The sequence below is a fragment of the Sciurus vulgaris genome, assembly GCF_902686455.1.
Source record: "Sciurus vulgaris genome assembly, chromosome: 2".
NCBI classification, from domain to species: domain Eukaryota; kingdom Metazoa; phylum Chordata; class Mammalia; order Rodentia; family Sciuridae; genus Sciurus; species Sciurus vulgaris.
In genome coordinates this window covers 128,573,465-128,585,744 of record NC_136462.1, presented here as the reverse complement: position 1 = coordinate 128,585,744, position 12,280 = coordinate 128,573,465, and positions in this window count along the sequence as shown.

Here is a 12,280-nt window from a genome sequence, read left to right as displayed (position 1 = left end):
AATAGACGGTGTCTCAATTACCACCAGTAATTGTGCTGGAGAAGCACAACAGAAGGTGCTGAGCTCTGTCAAAGGCCTCTGACGTGGGGCAGCGGGTGGGCATGACTTAAAGCCTTGGAGACGTTTCCATCTTGCTAATGCTGAGCACAGCACATAGTGTAGGGGTAAGCTGGGATTTTTCTTTGCCCCTCTCAAGAAGGCAAAACATGCTGAGGTAGGGAGAGTGCTGTGGGCAACAGTGCCACCTAGTGGCCCACTGCCGACACCACTAATGACAGGTAGCTATTAGTTGAAAATGTGGAATTGAGCGTCATATCTAGCCTTCAGCTAGTTGTGGAACTCCCTCTCGGTACACATTTGATAAAATTGCCTTAACCTGAAAAACACAAACTTACTTTTCATTTGGATTATTTTCTGGGGTTTTAAATAAAAAATGTAATTTCTATCAACATATTTAGTTCTGTTTTACACATGTTCCCTGAGAGGCGTCATTCTCATCTACCAAAGGATGAAATCATCTGTGTTTCTAAAATGAAACATGTTCAGTCATGTACTGCCTTCAATCACTTCCTGCTGAGTCAGTAGCCATCACCAGAGATGGGCTGACTGAAGGTGTATGGGCTTCCTTAGAATTCAGGGGAGCCTTGTAGGCATGGAGGGTGGAGGATGAGGATATCCCTCTACAGGCCAACAGTCACACAGAGAGGGGAAGAGAAGGCCAAGGGCAAGCAGGGCAGAGAACAGAGCCTGAACTTTTACAACTTGGATCCATTTCTTTGAATCCCAGGGGCACCGTGTGTTCTCAGCCCTCTGGAAGCTCATCTTCAGCCCTACATTTTTCAGCCACTTGATTCATAGAGTTCTGACACTGAAGTGGAAAATAAATTAAATCATGTAGTATATTTGGCAGGTTAGACACAAAGACTTTTCAATTAAGTTATATATTTATTTATTTTTAAGAAAGGGTCTTACTAAGCTGCCCAGGTTGGCTTCGAACTTGCGACCTTCCTGCCTCAGCCTTCTGAGTAGTTGGATTGCAAGTGTGTGCCACCACTCCAGGTTTAAATTTATTTCTAATAACATTATACCCTCTGCCAAATATGTATTCTTATCTGAAGCTAGTGTCTGCAGTGAATTTACAAAAAGAGGATGGGATCTATTCCAGCTCTGAGAATTCTGTAAGAGTCTAGGAAAGCAGCTGGAGGGCATGATTATTTGTCACAGCCTTGTAGAGAATGTCACTGGTGTTCTAAGTGTATAATTCATGTGCGTCATGAGCTCATTTCCCTTAAAACCTGTGACTTTCCCATGAACAATTTGTCGTCATAAAAATAAACTTAATTTGACATCTTCCTGTAAGAATAATAACACTATTCTGTGCTAGTGTGAGAAAGAATCATGGAGGCATTTGTCCCACACTCTGGTCTAATAAAGCTTCCATTTAAGATACATATTAAATTGGCAGCTAAAAATGTGAAAGACTATACATGGTAGCTAATTTTTGATAAGAAAGGACTATCATTTGGGCATTTAGAATTACTACATAAGGTTGGACTTTAATAATTCATGCTCCCCAAATCTCTTCTGATTTTCCAGTTTTGTTTGTATTTGATATATTAAGACATCATGTTTCCAAGATACATATAATTAGTCAGATGAATTTATGGGAAATGTATTTTAGCGACAAACATTAACTGTTATAGAGATTGAGAATAATATGTCAAATCAGTGTGGAGATTAATAGCATTTAGCAATTCAATAATATAAATGTCTAGCCTTTATCTTTTACAGAGTTTTAATTTCACAAGGAGTCTAAAAATCTCCTCTTTCATTTTCATTTGAGACAATAAAATCTTGTTTTTTATTTTAATGGTTTGGATGTTGAAAGATCAGACAGATTTGTTCTGATGCCTCTGGTCTCCTGGGTTCACCTGCCTGGCACCATTCACAAGTGGCTACACTTTTTCCAGCCTTGGGGAGGGTGCTTCAGGTGCCTCCCAAATACATTCCAGAAGCATTTTTAGACTAATGCAGGTCTGTCTTCAATTTACAGTTCTACTTTACAAGTGTCTAGATCTTATCTAGAATAATAAAATACAAAATAATTCAAAAGTATCACCAAGTTAGTATTTTTTCCCACTCTTCTTTTTATGTGCATCCTTTTAAACTAAAGATAATAAAAGTACAACTGTGAGGAGGGGAGTGTAGCTAAGTGTAAGTAACTAGCACCACCAGGTCCTGGGTTCAATCCTCAGCATGTGCACACAGACACACAGACACACACAGACACACACACACACACACACACACACACACACACAGAAACATACAAAAAGTATTATTCTGACAACTTGGCTCTAAAATCTGAAATATTTGCTTAAAGATTTCCTAGTTGTTGCAGCTGCTGCATTTTCTTCATTTTTCTTTTTTCTTTTTCTCTTGGTACTGGGGATTGAACCCATGGATGCTTTGCCATTGAGCTACACCCGCAGCCTTTAAAAAAAAAAAATTGAGGCATGGCCTCACTAGGTGGTCCAGGCTGGTCTCAGCCTTCCATGTTGCTGGGATTACAGTTGTGCACCACTGTGCCAGTTCCTAGCTTCTTATTTTAAACACAAACCTTATCCATAACAGAACTTCTGAAGTCACTTATGTTGTTTTTTCCTGTATATCATAGTCATGTGCCACTTTTGCTAGTGATTCCATTACAACTGAATTATTACATTAATGACTTCAGTTCCTGGTGTTGGAAAATAACAGGATTTAGTGGCCATCATTGTGTACCTGTGTGATCTGAATGTGACCTGAGCCCCCAGGTGGCATCTGATGAGCCTGAAGCATCTTTGGAATCTAGGTCAGTTATTTCACATATATTTAGGGTACAGATTTTTCATCCTATGTTCCTTGAGAAGAGCTACCCAAAGGGCTCTTAGCTGATTGACTTTGAGGACCTGGGCCAGTGTGTACCTGAATGGGTACAGAATTGTCTTCACCTGGAACAGGGTTCAGAGTAAGGCCGGTCTAACATCTTGCATTTTGAGGAGTCCATAATAATGTCACCTATGTGGTTCTGCCAGTGTTTCAGATGACACTTCAGAATGTTACCATTCCTGGAAGACAGCTGTGCTTACAGCAGCAAGCCTGGCATCCCCCCCACCCTTGGTGCTGACCATGGAAACCAGGGCCCCTTCAAGTGGGAAAATGCATTATCACTAATCTGAACCTGGAACCATAATAATAACATGTTGACTTTCTCAGACTGGGAGGTTCTCCTGGGGAAGCGATGTGGGTGGTGTTTCCTAAATGGGCCAGAGGGTGCCGGAAAGAAGTTTGAAGTCACGTTTATCCAAACTTAAACAATAAAGAGAATCCTTGAGGGACGGCAAGCTGTGACCTATGTATTCAAGAAAGAAGGAACCAAAGAAAAGGCAGTAAAGAAAACTCTCTCCCAGCCTCTTCCTAGAGCCCCACGTGCCTGCCTGGTGGGGTCTATGCCTGGGTGGCTGGGCCGGAACGAACTGGGAGACAGGGGACTCTCCTCTGTCTACACCTGTCCCTTCTCCTCCCCTTCCTTCAAAGAAGTAGTTTTCCCAGACTCTTTGACCCATTTTCCAATTTCGTTCGGCGTCAGACTATTTTAGCAAAGTCAGATTTGGGAGGGTAGCGGGGTGGGAGGGGCAGTACGCTGATACACTACTCTACTTTAAAATTCCCAAGCATTGCAATTTTTGTTAGCGTCAAACCAGCGTTTTGGTATTTACTCCAAATCATCTTCACGTTATTTGTTATAAACTCCATTGAACTTTTACACCTAACGGAGGTCCATTCACTTAGAAATTGTTCTGACCACAACCTCCTCTGTTTCAAACACTTTTGCGTTCTCTCGCAGTCACTCGGTTCCTAGTTCTCAGCTTAGGAGGGAAGTCCAGCACACTCTCTTCGTTTCCCCTGGGAGTCTGGTGGGACTGCAGTACCCTCCAGAGGTCCCCAAAGGCCTCCTGCAGATGGGGTGGGAGGAGTCGGAAGGGGGTTGGCCGGTCCGGGCGGGGAAAGGCTGCGGGGCTCAGTTCCCGCCCAGTTCTCAAGTCTCCTCCAGAGCCTGGCCCTCCTCACCAGCTCCCAGGTGCATTACTGTAAGGCGTTGCTTCCCCAATTCCTCCCTGGGACACTGTCAGGATAGAGGGTCCCCCGTCTGCGATTACCTACCCATGCTCTCTCAGCATCTTTAGACAAAGAGAAAACAGGTGTCCTTGTCCCCCTTTTTACATCCAAACAACACCATGAACATGACCTACAAATGGCACTCCCGTGCTTTACATTTTTCTCTTGTGCTGCAGTCATGATGAAGGAGGGGAGCTGGGTGGAGAAGAAGAAGGGAAAATGTATTATCTGAAAGCTCGGTGGGCGTCGCTAAGATGGTGTTGCCCAGAATTGTTTGGACTGTGAGGTCTTCTGCCGTGGTTTGAATGTGCCCTCTCCACAATCCGGGTATTGAAACTTAATGGCTAATGTGATGATAATAAGGGGTGATCAGGCCAGCAGGGCTTCTTCTCCCTTGCATGGGATTGGGATGCAGGCCCTTCTAAAATGGGCTTCACAGCCTGTTTTGGGAGCTGATAATCCCAGCTTCTTTGAGACTGGGGCAGGAGGACAGCATGTTCAAGGCCAGCCCCAGCAACTTAGCCAGACCTTGTCTTAAAATAAAAAGTAAAAAGAGCTGAGGATATAGCTCCATGGTAGAGTGCTGTTGGGTTTGATACCCAGTATTGGAAGGGGTGGGTGGGGAGAAAAGAAAAAAAAAATGTTTCATGAAGAGTTGAGTTCAACTTGCTTGTCCTTCTGCCTTCTACCAAGTGGGGCCATAGGTCCCTCCCCTCTGGAGGATGCATATTCCAGGCACCACTTTGGAAGTGGAGACGGGGCCCTCACCAGACAACAAACCTTCAAGTGCCATTATCTTGTATTTCCAGTTTCCAGAATTGTGAGAAAATAAATTTTTATTCTTTATAAATTATTCAGTCTGGTATTTTGTTAGAGTAGCAGAGATACCCTCCAACCAAGAAGGAACAGAATAGAAAATCCTGCCAGGGCCACAGAAGGCCATCAGGCTCTGCAACCTGTTAGAAGGAAGTTAGGGAATTGTTCTAGAGTGTCTGAAAAACAAGCTCATCTTCACAAAGCTTCTGTCTTATGTTGTTTTGGAGCCTTTTTGGGGGTGGTTGTCACTACTTGGTTGGGAGTTTTTAGATTTTATCTACGTCCTGCCTCAGGCCATCTCTGATGAACCCTCATCCCTTAGGAGAGAAGAGAGGTCTTGATTGTAAGTCATGTTCATTTCTTTTTTTTTGGGGGTCCTGGGGATTGAACCCAGGGCCTTGTGCTTGCAAGGCAAGCACTCTGCCAACTGAGCTATATTCCCAGCCCCATGTCCATTTCTTAAGGGAGGGCTGATCAAAAATTGTCATAACAAGTATCTATTTAAAAAATTGTGGTAAAATATACAAAACAAAAAATTGTGTGTGTGTGTGGTGCTGGGAATTGAATCCAGGGCCTTGTGCATTATAGACATGAATCCAGGACCTTGTGCATTGTAGACAAAAACTCCACCACTAAGCTACATTCCTAGCCTATTTTACGTACATTTTTAAGTATATACATCAGTGGCATTCAGTGCATTCACATTGTTGTGCAACCAGTCTCAAAGAGTCTTTTATCTTGCAAAACTAAAACTATACCCATTAGACACTAACTCCCCACTCTGCAGCCCCTGCAACTACCATTATGTTTTCTGTCTCTATGAATTTGACTACTCTAGGCACGTTGTATAGTGGAAACGAGCAGCATTTGCCCTTTGCGAGTGGAAACGAGCAGCATTTGCCCTTTGCGACACTTGGTATTATGTATATTTCAGTTAGTACACTGTCCTCAAGGTTCAAGCTTGCTCTAGCATGTCAGAATTTTCTTTCTTTTCAGCACTGAGTAATATTTTATTATATGGATATCTATCTTTTAATATCTGCAGGGTATTGGTTCCAGGAACTCTGTGGATATTCAGATCTTTGAATGTTCAAGTTCATTATATAAAATGGCATAGTATTCACATATAATCTATGCATATCTTCTGATATACCTTAAATTATCTGTAGGTGACGTATAATACCTAATACAATGGAAGTGATATGTAAATAGTTGTGATACTCTATTACTTAAAAAATAATAAGAAAAAAAAATAATAAGAAAATCTCACTCAAGAAGCCCAAGTGCCCAGCAACTCAAGAGGCTGAGGTAGGAGGATTGCAAGTTCAAAGCCAGCCTCAGCAACTTAGTGAGGTCCTAAGCAACTTAGCAAGCTTCTGTCTCAAAACAAAAGACAAAAAGGGCTGGGGATGTGGCTCAGTAGTTAAGTGGTTCTGGGTTCAATCCCTGGTACAGAGAGAGAGGAAAAAAAAAAAAAGAAAGCCCAGTTTCAGCCTCCTTCTGGGAGGAAACGGTGGAGAATGAAACTGGGGGAGGGGAACATTGTGATTATTGAGTGTAACAGAACTAGGGTGTTTGTAAAGATTTTGAAAGTCTAAGATGCTTTTTGGATAAAATTTGGGAAGAGGGCCCAGAAGCTGGAATCTTCTAGCACCTCAGCACAGGTCTGCTCTACTCCAGTTCTTCCCCCACTCAGTTTGTACACCTCAAATTTAACTCAGTGGAGTGAACACTGAGCATTTTATTAACTTTTACAGGCTCTGTCGGCTTTGACAGCTGAGCAGAAACTGAAACTGGGCTTCTTGCATGGCCTGTCACTTCCTGGTTGTTACAAATTTGGCAATTCTCCTTTAATTACCATGTTGTGTAGCTACATTAAATTCCAGATGCTTCACATTGTTTTTGTCCAAACTGCCTGCTTGGGGAATGTGACCTTGTCCTTGGCTTGTACTTCTTGGACTATAACATCCAAGTAAATTTAAAAATATATAGATAGGTAGAAAGGATTACAGCATTCAACTTCTTTTTGTCTCTGATGAACAACCCTTTCCTGTTGCATGTTCTAGACCCTTGCTACACCAAACAGGGCAAGCACCAGCCTCATCAGCACCACCCAGGAACTTGATCAGATAGAATAGGAGGTCACTAGGGCTAGGAAGGATACAGGGTAGTGGGGATAGTGGGAGGGTGGAAAATGGGTGCAAAAAGAGTTGAAGGGCAAAATAGTTCTAATGTTCAGTGGGATAATAGGGCACTACAGTTGCAAAAATTGATTATATATTTCCAAATAACTGGAGAAGAGTTTGAAGGTTTGACATACAGAAATGATTATATTTGGTGAGATGGAAGTGCTAATTACCTTGATATTATCATTGTACATTGTATACAATGTATTGAATTATAATATTATACCTTATAGTAAGCATAAATATTATATCAATATAAAACGAGAACAAAACAAAATAAAGCTCCCCACCAGACTCTGAAAAAGAATCTGTATTTTTATCCTCCCCCTGCCAGGGGTATTTTATGTTCACATGGTAAGGACTGAAACCCCAGGGTGAGGGCACCATTCCAAATACTTTATGAGATTAATGCACTGATGCCTTACAGGGATAAGCCTGTCTTAGCCTCATGTACATAGGGAACTCCAAGAAGCACAACCTAGGGGCCTGTGTGGCCCTGGTCCCCACCCCCATCTGGTTCCAGAACATGGGACCTTCACACTGTGTTCAAGGCTGTGCACTTTGGTGTGGCAGGCAATACCTGATCTGCTAGGTCTCTAGGTCTCAAAATGCCATTTGTGGGGGGTGTTTAGTAAGCTGAGAAATTCCACATATAAATTCTTATCACAATTCCTACCAGTAAATGATGATAATGGTGACAATATTTACTCTAAGCTTTTGATTTTTCCAGTTTTTTGCATCTCTGTGCCCTACTCACAGATTATGACTTCGTTTTTTTTCTTTTTTTGCGGTGCTGGGGATCGAACCCAGGACTTTGTGCTTGCAAGGCAAGTGCTCTACCGACTGAGCTATCTCCCCAGCCCATGACGTCGATTTGATGTAATTTTGTGTTTTCTCCATACTCTTGGCATACTATTCTTTTCCCAAGTTTCCAGAGTAAATAATACCAAACTAAAAGCCCTGCTACTTTCCTCTTGCAGCATGACATGGAAATCGCTTCATCAAGACGGTCCTGAGAGTGAGACCATAGTTACAGAAGAGCTAAAACATTGCTTTACTCTCCTTACATTGAAGTTCATGTTTTATCCTTCTCCAAACAGCAGTAGGAGGTGTCGTTAGTTATGTTTGTATCAGGGATGATTGGAGAAGTTTATTTCCCTTGTTAGAGAAAATTGGTTTGACCATCTCTCAAGGTGATTCTTTCTTTTGGATATACAAAATTTGGAAGGATCTTAGAATTTATTCTTTGAGATTTAGGCAGGGTCCATTTGTGTTTTTGAAGTCAATTTTGACCCAAACAGCATTAAAAAAGAAGGAAGGAAAAGGAATAAAGTAGAATGAGTATGTCATGCATTAATTTTGTTGAGGCTGCTAAAACAAATTACCACAGACTGGAACACTTAATAGAAATTTATTATCTCATGGTTATGGAGGCTGGAAGTCCAGGATCAAGGTGTTGGCAGGAGTGGTTTCTTCTGAGGTGACTTTCCTTGACTTGTAGATGGCCGTCATCTCCCTGTGTCTCGCTTTGGTCTTTCTTCTATGTGCATCTGTGTCCTAATCTCCTCTTCTTATAAGGACACCAGTTGGACTAGAGATCATTGGTATGATTTCATTTTAACTCACCTCTTTAAAGAGTCGATTTCCAAATAAGAGCACATTCTAAAACACTGAGGGTTAGAACTTCAACATATGAATTCGGGATGGGGGATACGTTTCAGTTTATAACATGTAATTTTGTGTATTTGTGTGAAACTTTAGCTTCAAATACATCTTATTTTCAGTTTCATTTTTCACTGTTTCAGTTAACTGAGATGGCTCAAAACAATTAAAAGGAAAATTCCAGAAAAAAAGATTTATAAGTTTTAAGTTGCATGACATTCTGAGCATCATGATGAAACCTTGTGATGTTTTTCTCTGTTTCATCTGAGTTGTGAATCATTTCTTTGCCCAGTGTATCCATGCTGTATATACTACCCATCTGTCAGTCACCTAGTAACTGACTCAGTTATCAAGTTATCATAGGAAGAGGAAGAATAAGTACAATATGATATTTTGAGAGGGGGATTGGGTTGCTGTGTAAAGTACATTTCCTATTGTGTAGATCTTGGTCAAAAATGTTTGAAAAACATAGAGGCTTGATTTGATGATAGGGTGCCATGCCTGAATACTTTCTCTTTGGGAAGGGGTGAAATTGTAAGATCTGGAAATTAGTTGGGAAGACCATAAATCAACTACAAGATAGACTATTCTTGCACTTTGTTTAATTTTTGTTTATTCTAAGGTTTTGAATACCATCCAGATTATTGGTAGGTTACTCAGGGTTGTAGGGCCGAGGTCCCATTTCCTGCTGGTCATAGGCTGAGATACTCTCAGCTCTTACAGGCTGCTCTCTAGTCCTTGATGCATGGACCCTCTATGTCAACAACGCAGAACCTGCTTCTCCTGAGTCCCATCCTTCCCCCAAACTTTCTGCTACCAGTTGGAGAAAACTGTCTTCTTTTTAGTGTGGGTATGATTGGACTAAGCCCACTAGGGTAATATCCCTTTGGATGAACTCAAAGTAAATTTATTTACTAATCTTCATTAACTTTTACTGGATAAGGTAATTTTTTTTTTACTGGATAATGCAATTCTGGGTGTGATATTTCATCATGTTTACTGTTCCAGGGATTAGAGTAGGATGTACTATTTTAGTCAACTTTTTTGTTGCTGTGACCAAAGGCCTGACAAGAACAATTTTAGAGGAGCAAAAGTTTATTTGGTGCTCATGGTTCCAGAGGTCTCAGTCTATAGAAGGTTGACTCTATTGTTCTGGGCCTGAGGTGAGGCAGAACATTGTGGTGGAAGGGTGTGGAGGAGGAAGGCAACTCAGGATATGACAATTGGAAAGTAGAGAGAGAGGTAGGGGGTGCTCTGCTCATGAAGGACAAAATATAAACTCCAAAGAAACGCTTGCGTCAGGGATGATTGGAGAAGTTTATTTCCCTTGTTAGTGACCCACCTCCTCCAGCCACTCCCCACCTGCCTATAATTACCACCCAGTTAATCCCTATCAGGGGATTAATACACTGATTAAGGTTAAGGTTCTCATAAACTAATCTTTTTATCTCTAAACTTTCTTGCATTGTCTCACACATGAGTTTTGGGGGGACATCTCATATCTAAACCACAAGAAGTACTGAGCCATTTTAGAATTCTACACCTACAGGCCCAGGCCCTATGAGTAACCATGGACTTGAACCTGGTCAGTAGAAGTGCAAAATATTTTCTTCCAATTGAGAAGATTCCACTAAATGCTTCAACATTTCTGTTTTGTCTTTTTTAAAAAAATTTGTTTGCCCCCTTACGGCATTAACTGGGTTTGTCTCTACTTGGGAAGGAAGCCTTTGTCTCTACTTGGGAAACTTATTTCAGTGGCATTTTCTCTTAGTTTTTCCTGATAAATGCTCTATATCTCATTCTGTGAATTCTCTTTGAAGCAGCTTTGCTTTCCTGCTAGACTCTTCACTGATGATTTAAATAAAGCATCCAATCTATATTTGTATGGAGTCATGTGTTTACTTTTTGATCAGGATGGTTCAGTTTTCCATGAGGCCTGTCTTTGCAACTTCTGAGACTTTCTGGCCCCTTTTTTCCTTACCAGAAACTCATTATTCTCTGAGATCACCTGTGGCTCTGCCTATTGAACAAAATAGTATGAAAATTCGCCTTGTGCCTATCTATCATTACAAGCTTACACGGTGACTGGCATCTTGAAATGGAACTTAGTGGGGAGTATTATGTTATGTGTAGATTTTTTTGGATCAAGAGATGTTTGAAAAGTTGAAAAATCAGGAAAAAAAATTACACAGTTGTGATTTTAGTTTTTTACTTATGGGCTAGGTCAATGGTCAAAGAGAGCAGGGCTGGGCACTGGCTTGAACTTCCCAACTGTGGAATGTTATAGCCACAGACAATTTTCCAGACCTCTCTGAGGTCAAGCTAGCCTTATTTATTTAAAGCCTAGTAGGTCTGACTTCATGAGTTTCTGGTTTATGCAATAGTGTGAAGCCTAGTACTCAGAGGGTCTCTTCTGGGTTTAATGGTCTCCTATTACCATCTTGGAAATCTTAATAAATTTTGAATAAGAATCTTTTTATTTTCATTTAGCACTGGGCCATGCAGACCTTATGGGTAGGGGTGCCTGTTGGCTATTTCTTGCACAGTTGAGTCTGTGATTTAAGAAGATTTTTTTTTCCCTGAAAATAGGTACTAACTGGGACAATTCAGCATGGGCCAACTCCATTCTGCTTTGTCCTACCCAGAATATGAATCATCCTTTTGTCCAGTATCCACACTGTATATGATACCTGCCCATTGACTAATGGTTAATAGACATCTTGGTTTTCAGATGATTGTCTATAGCAGATCTTGTTTTCAAATAGTCCCTGTTTTACAAATAATGGCCCCAAAGAGTGAGAGTTGTGATGGTGGCAATTCAGCAATGCTAATGATAAGTCATAAATTGCTTCCTTTAAATGGCAATGTGAAAGATTTTGACTTCATAAGGAAAGAAAAAAATGAAAAAAAGGTATGTTGAGTTTGCTAGGATCTATGGTAAGAATTTCATTCTTCTATTAGTGAAATTATGAAGAAGGAAAAATAGGGTCATCCTGGTTTTTCTGTCACACATCAGACTGCAAAGGTTATCACCATAGCATATGAAAAGTACTTAGTTAAGATGAAAAGATATTAAATTTATGTATGCAAGTACAGCACATTTGGGTAGATACTGTGGTTTTAGTCATCCACTGGGTATTTTGGAATGTATTCCCTTAGATAAGTGAGGACTACTTTATATGTTCATATTAAGAGAAAATGCAATTAAAATTATTTATTAATTAAAAAGATAAACTTCCTAAACATAGGCAAATAATTGTATTTTTATTTTATTTTATTTTTTTTGTAATAGTGTAACTTCTGGCTTGTGCATTCTGGAAAGCTCAAAACAGCAACTTACACTTTTTGAACTTCCATCTTCCTCTTTCAGTATTTGCAGCAAATATTTACCTAATGGGGAGAGCCAGAGCCCTCCCTCCCCCTCTTCTTCCCTTCACTTTTAAAATCATAATAGT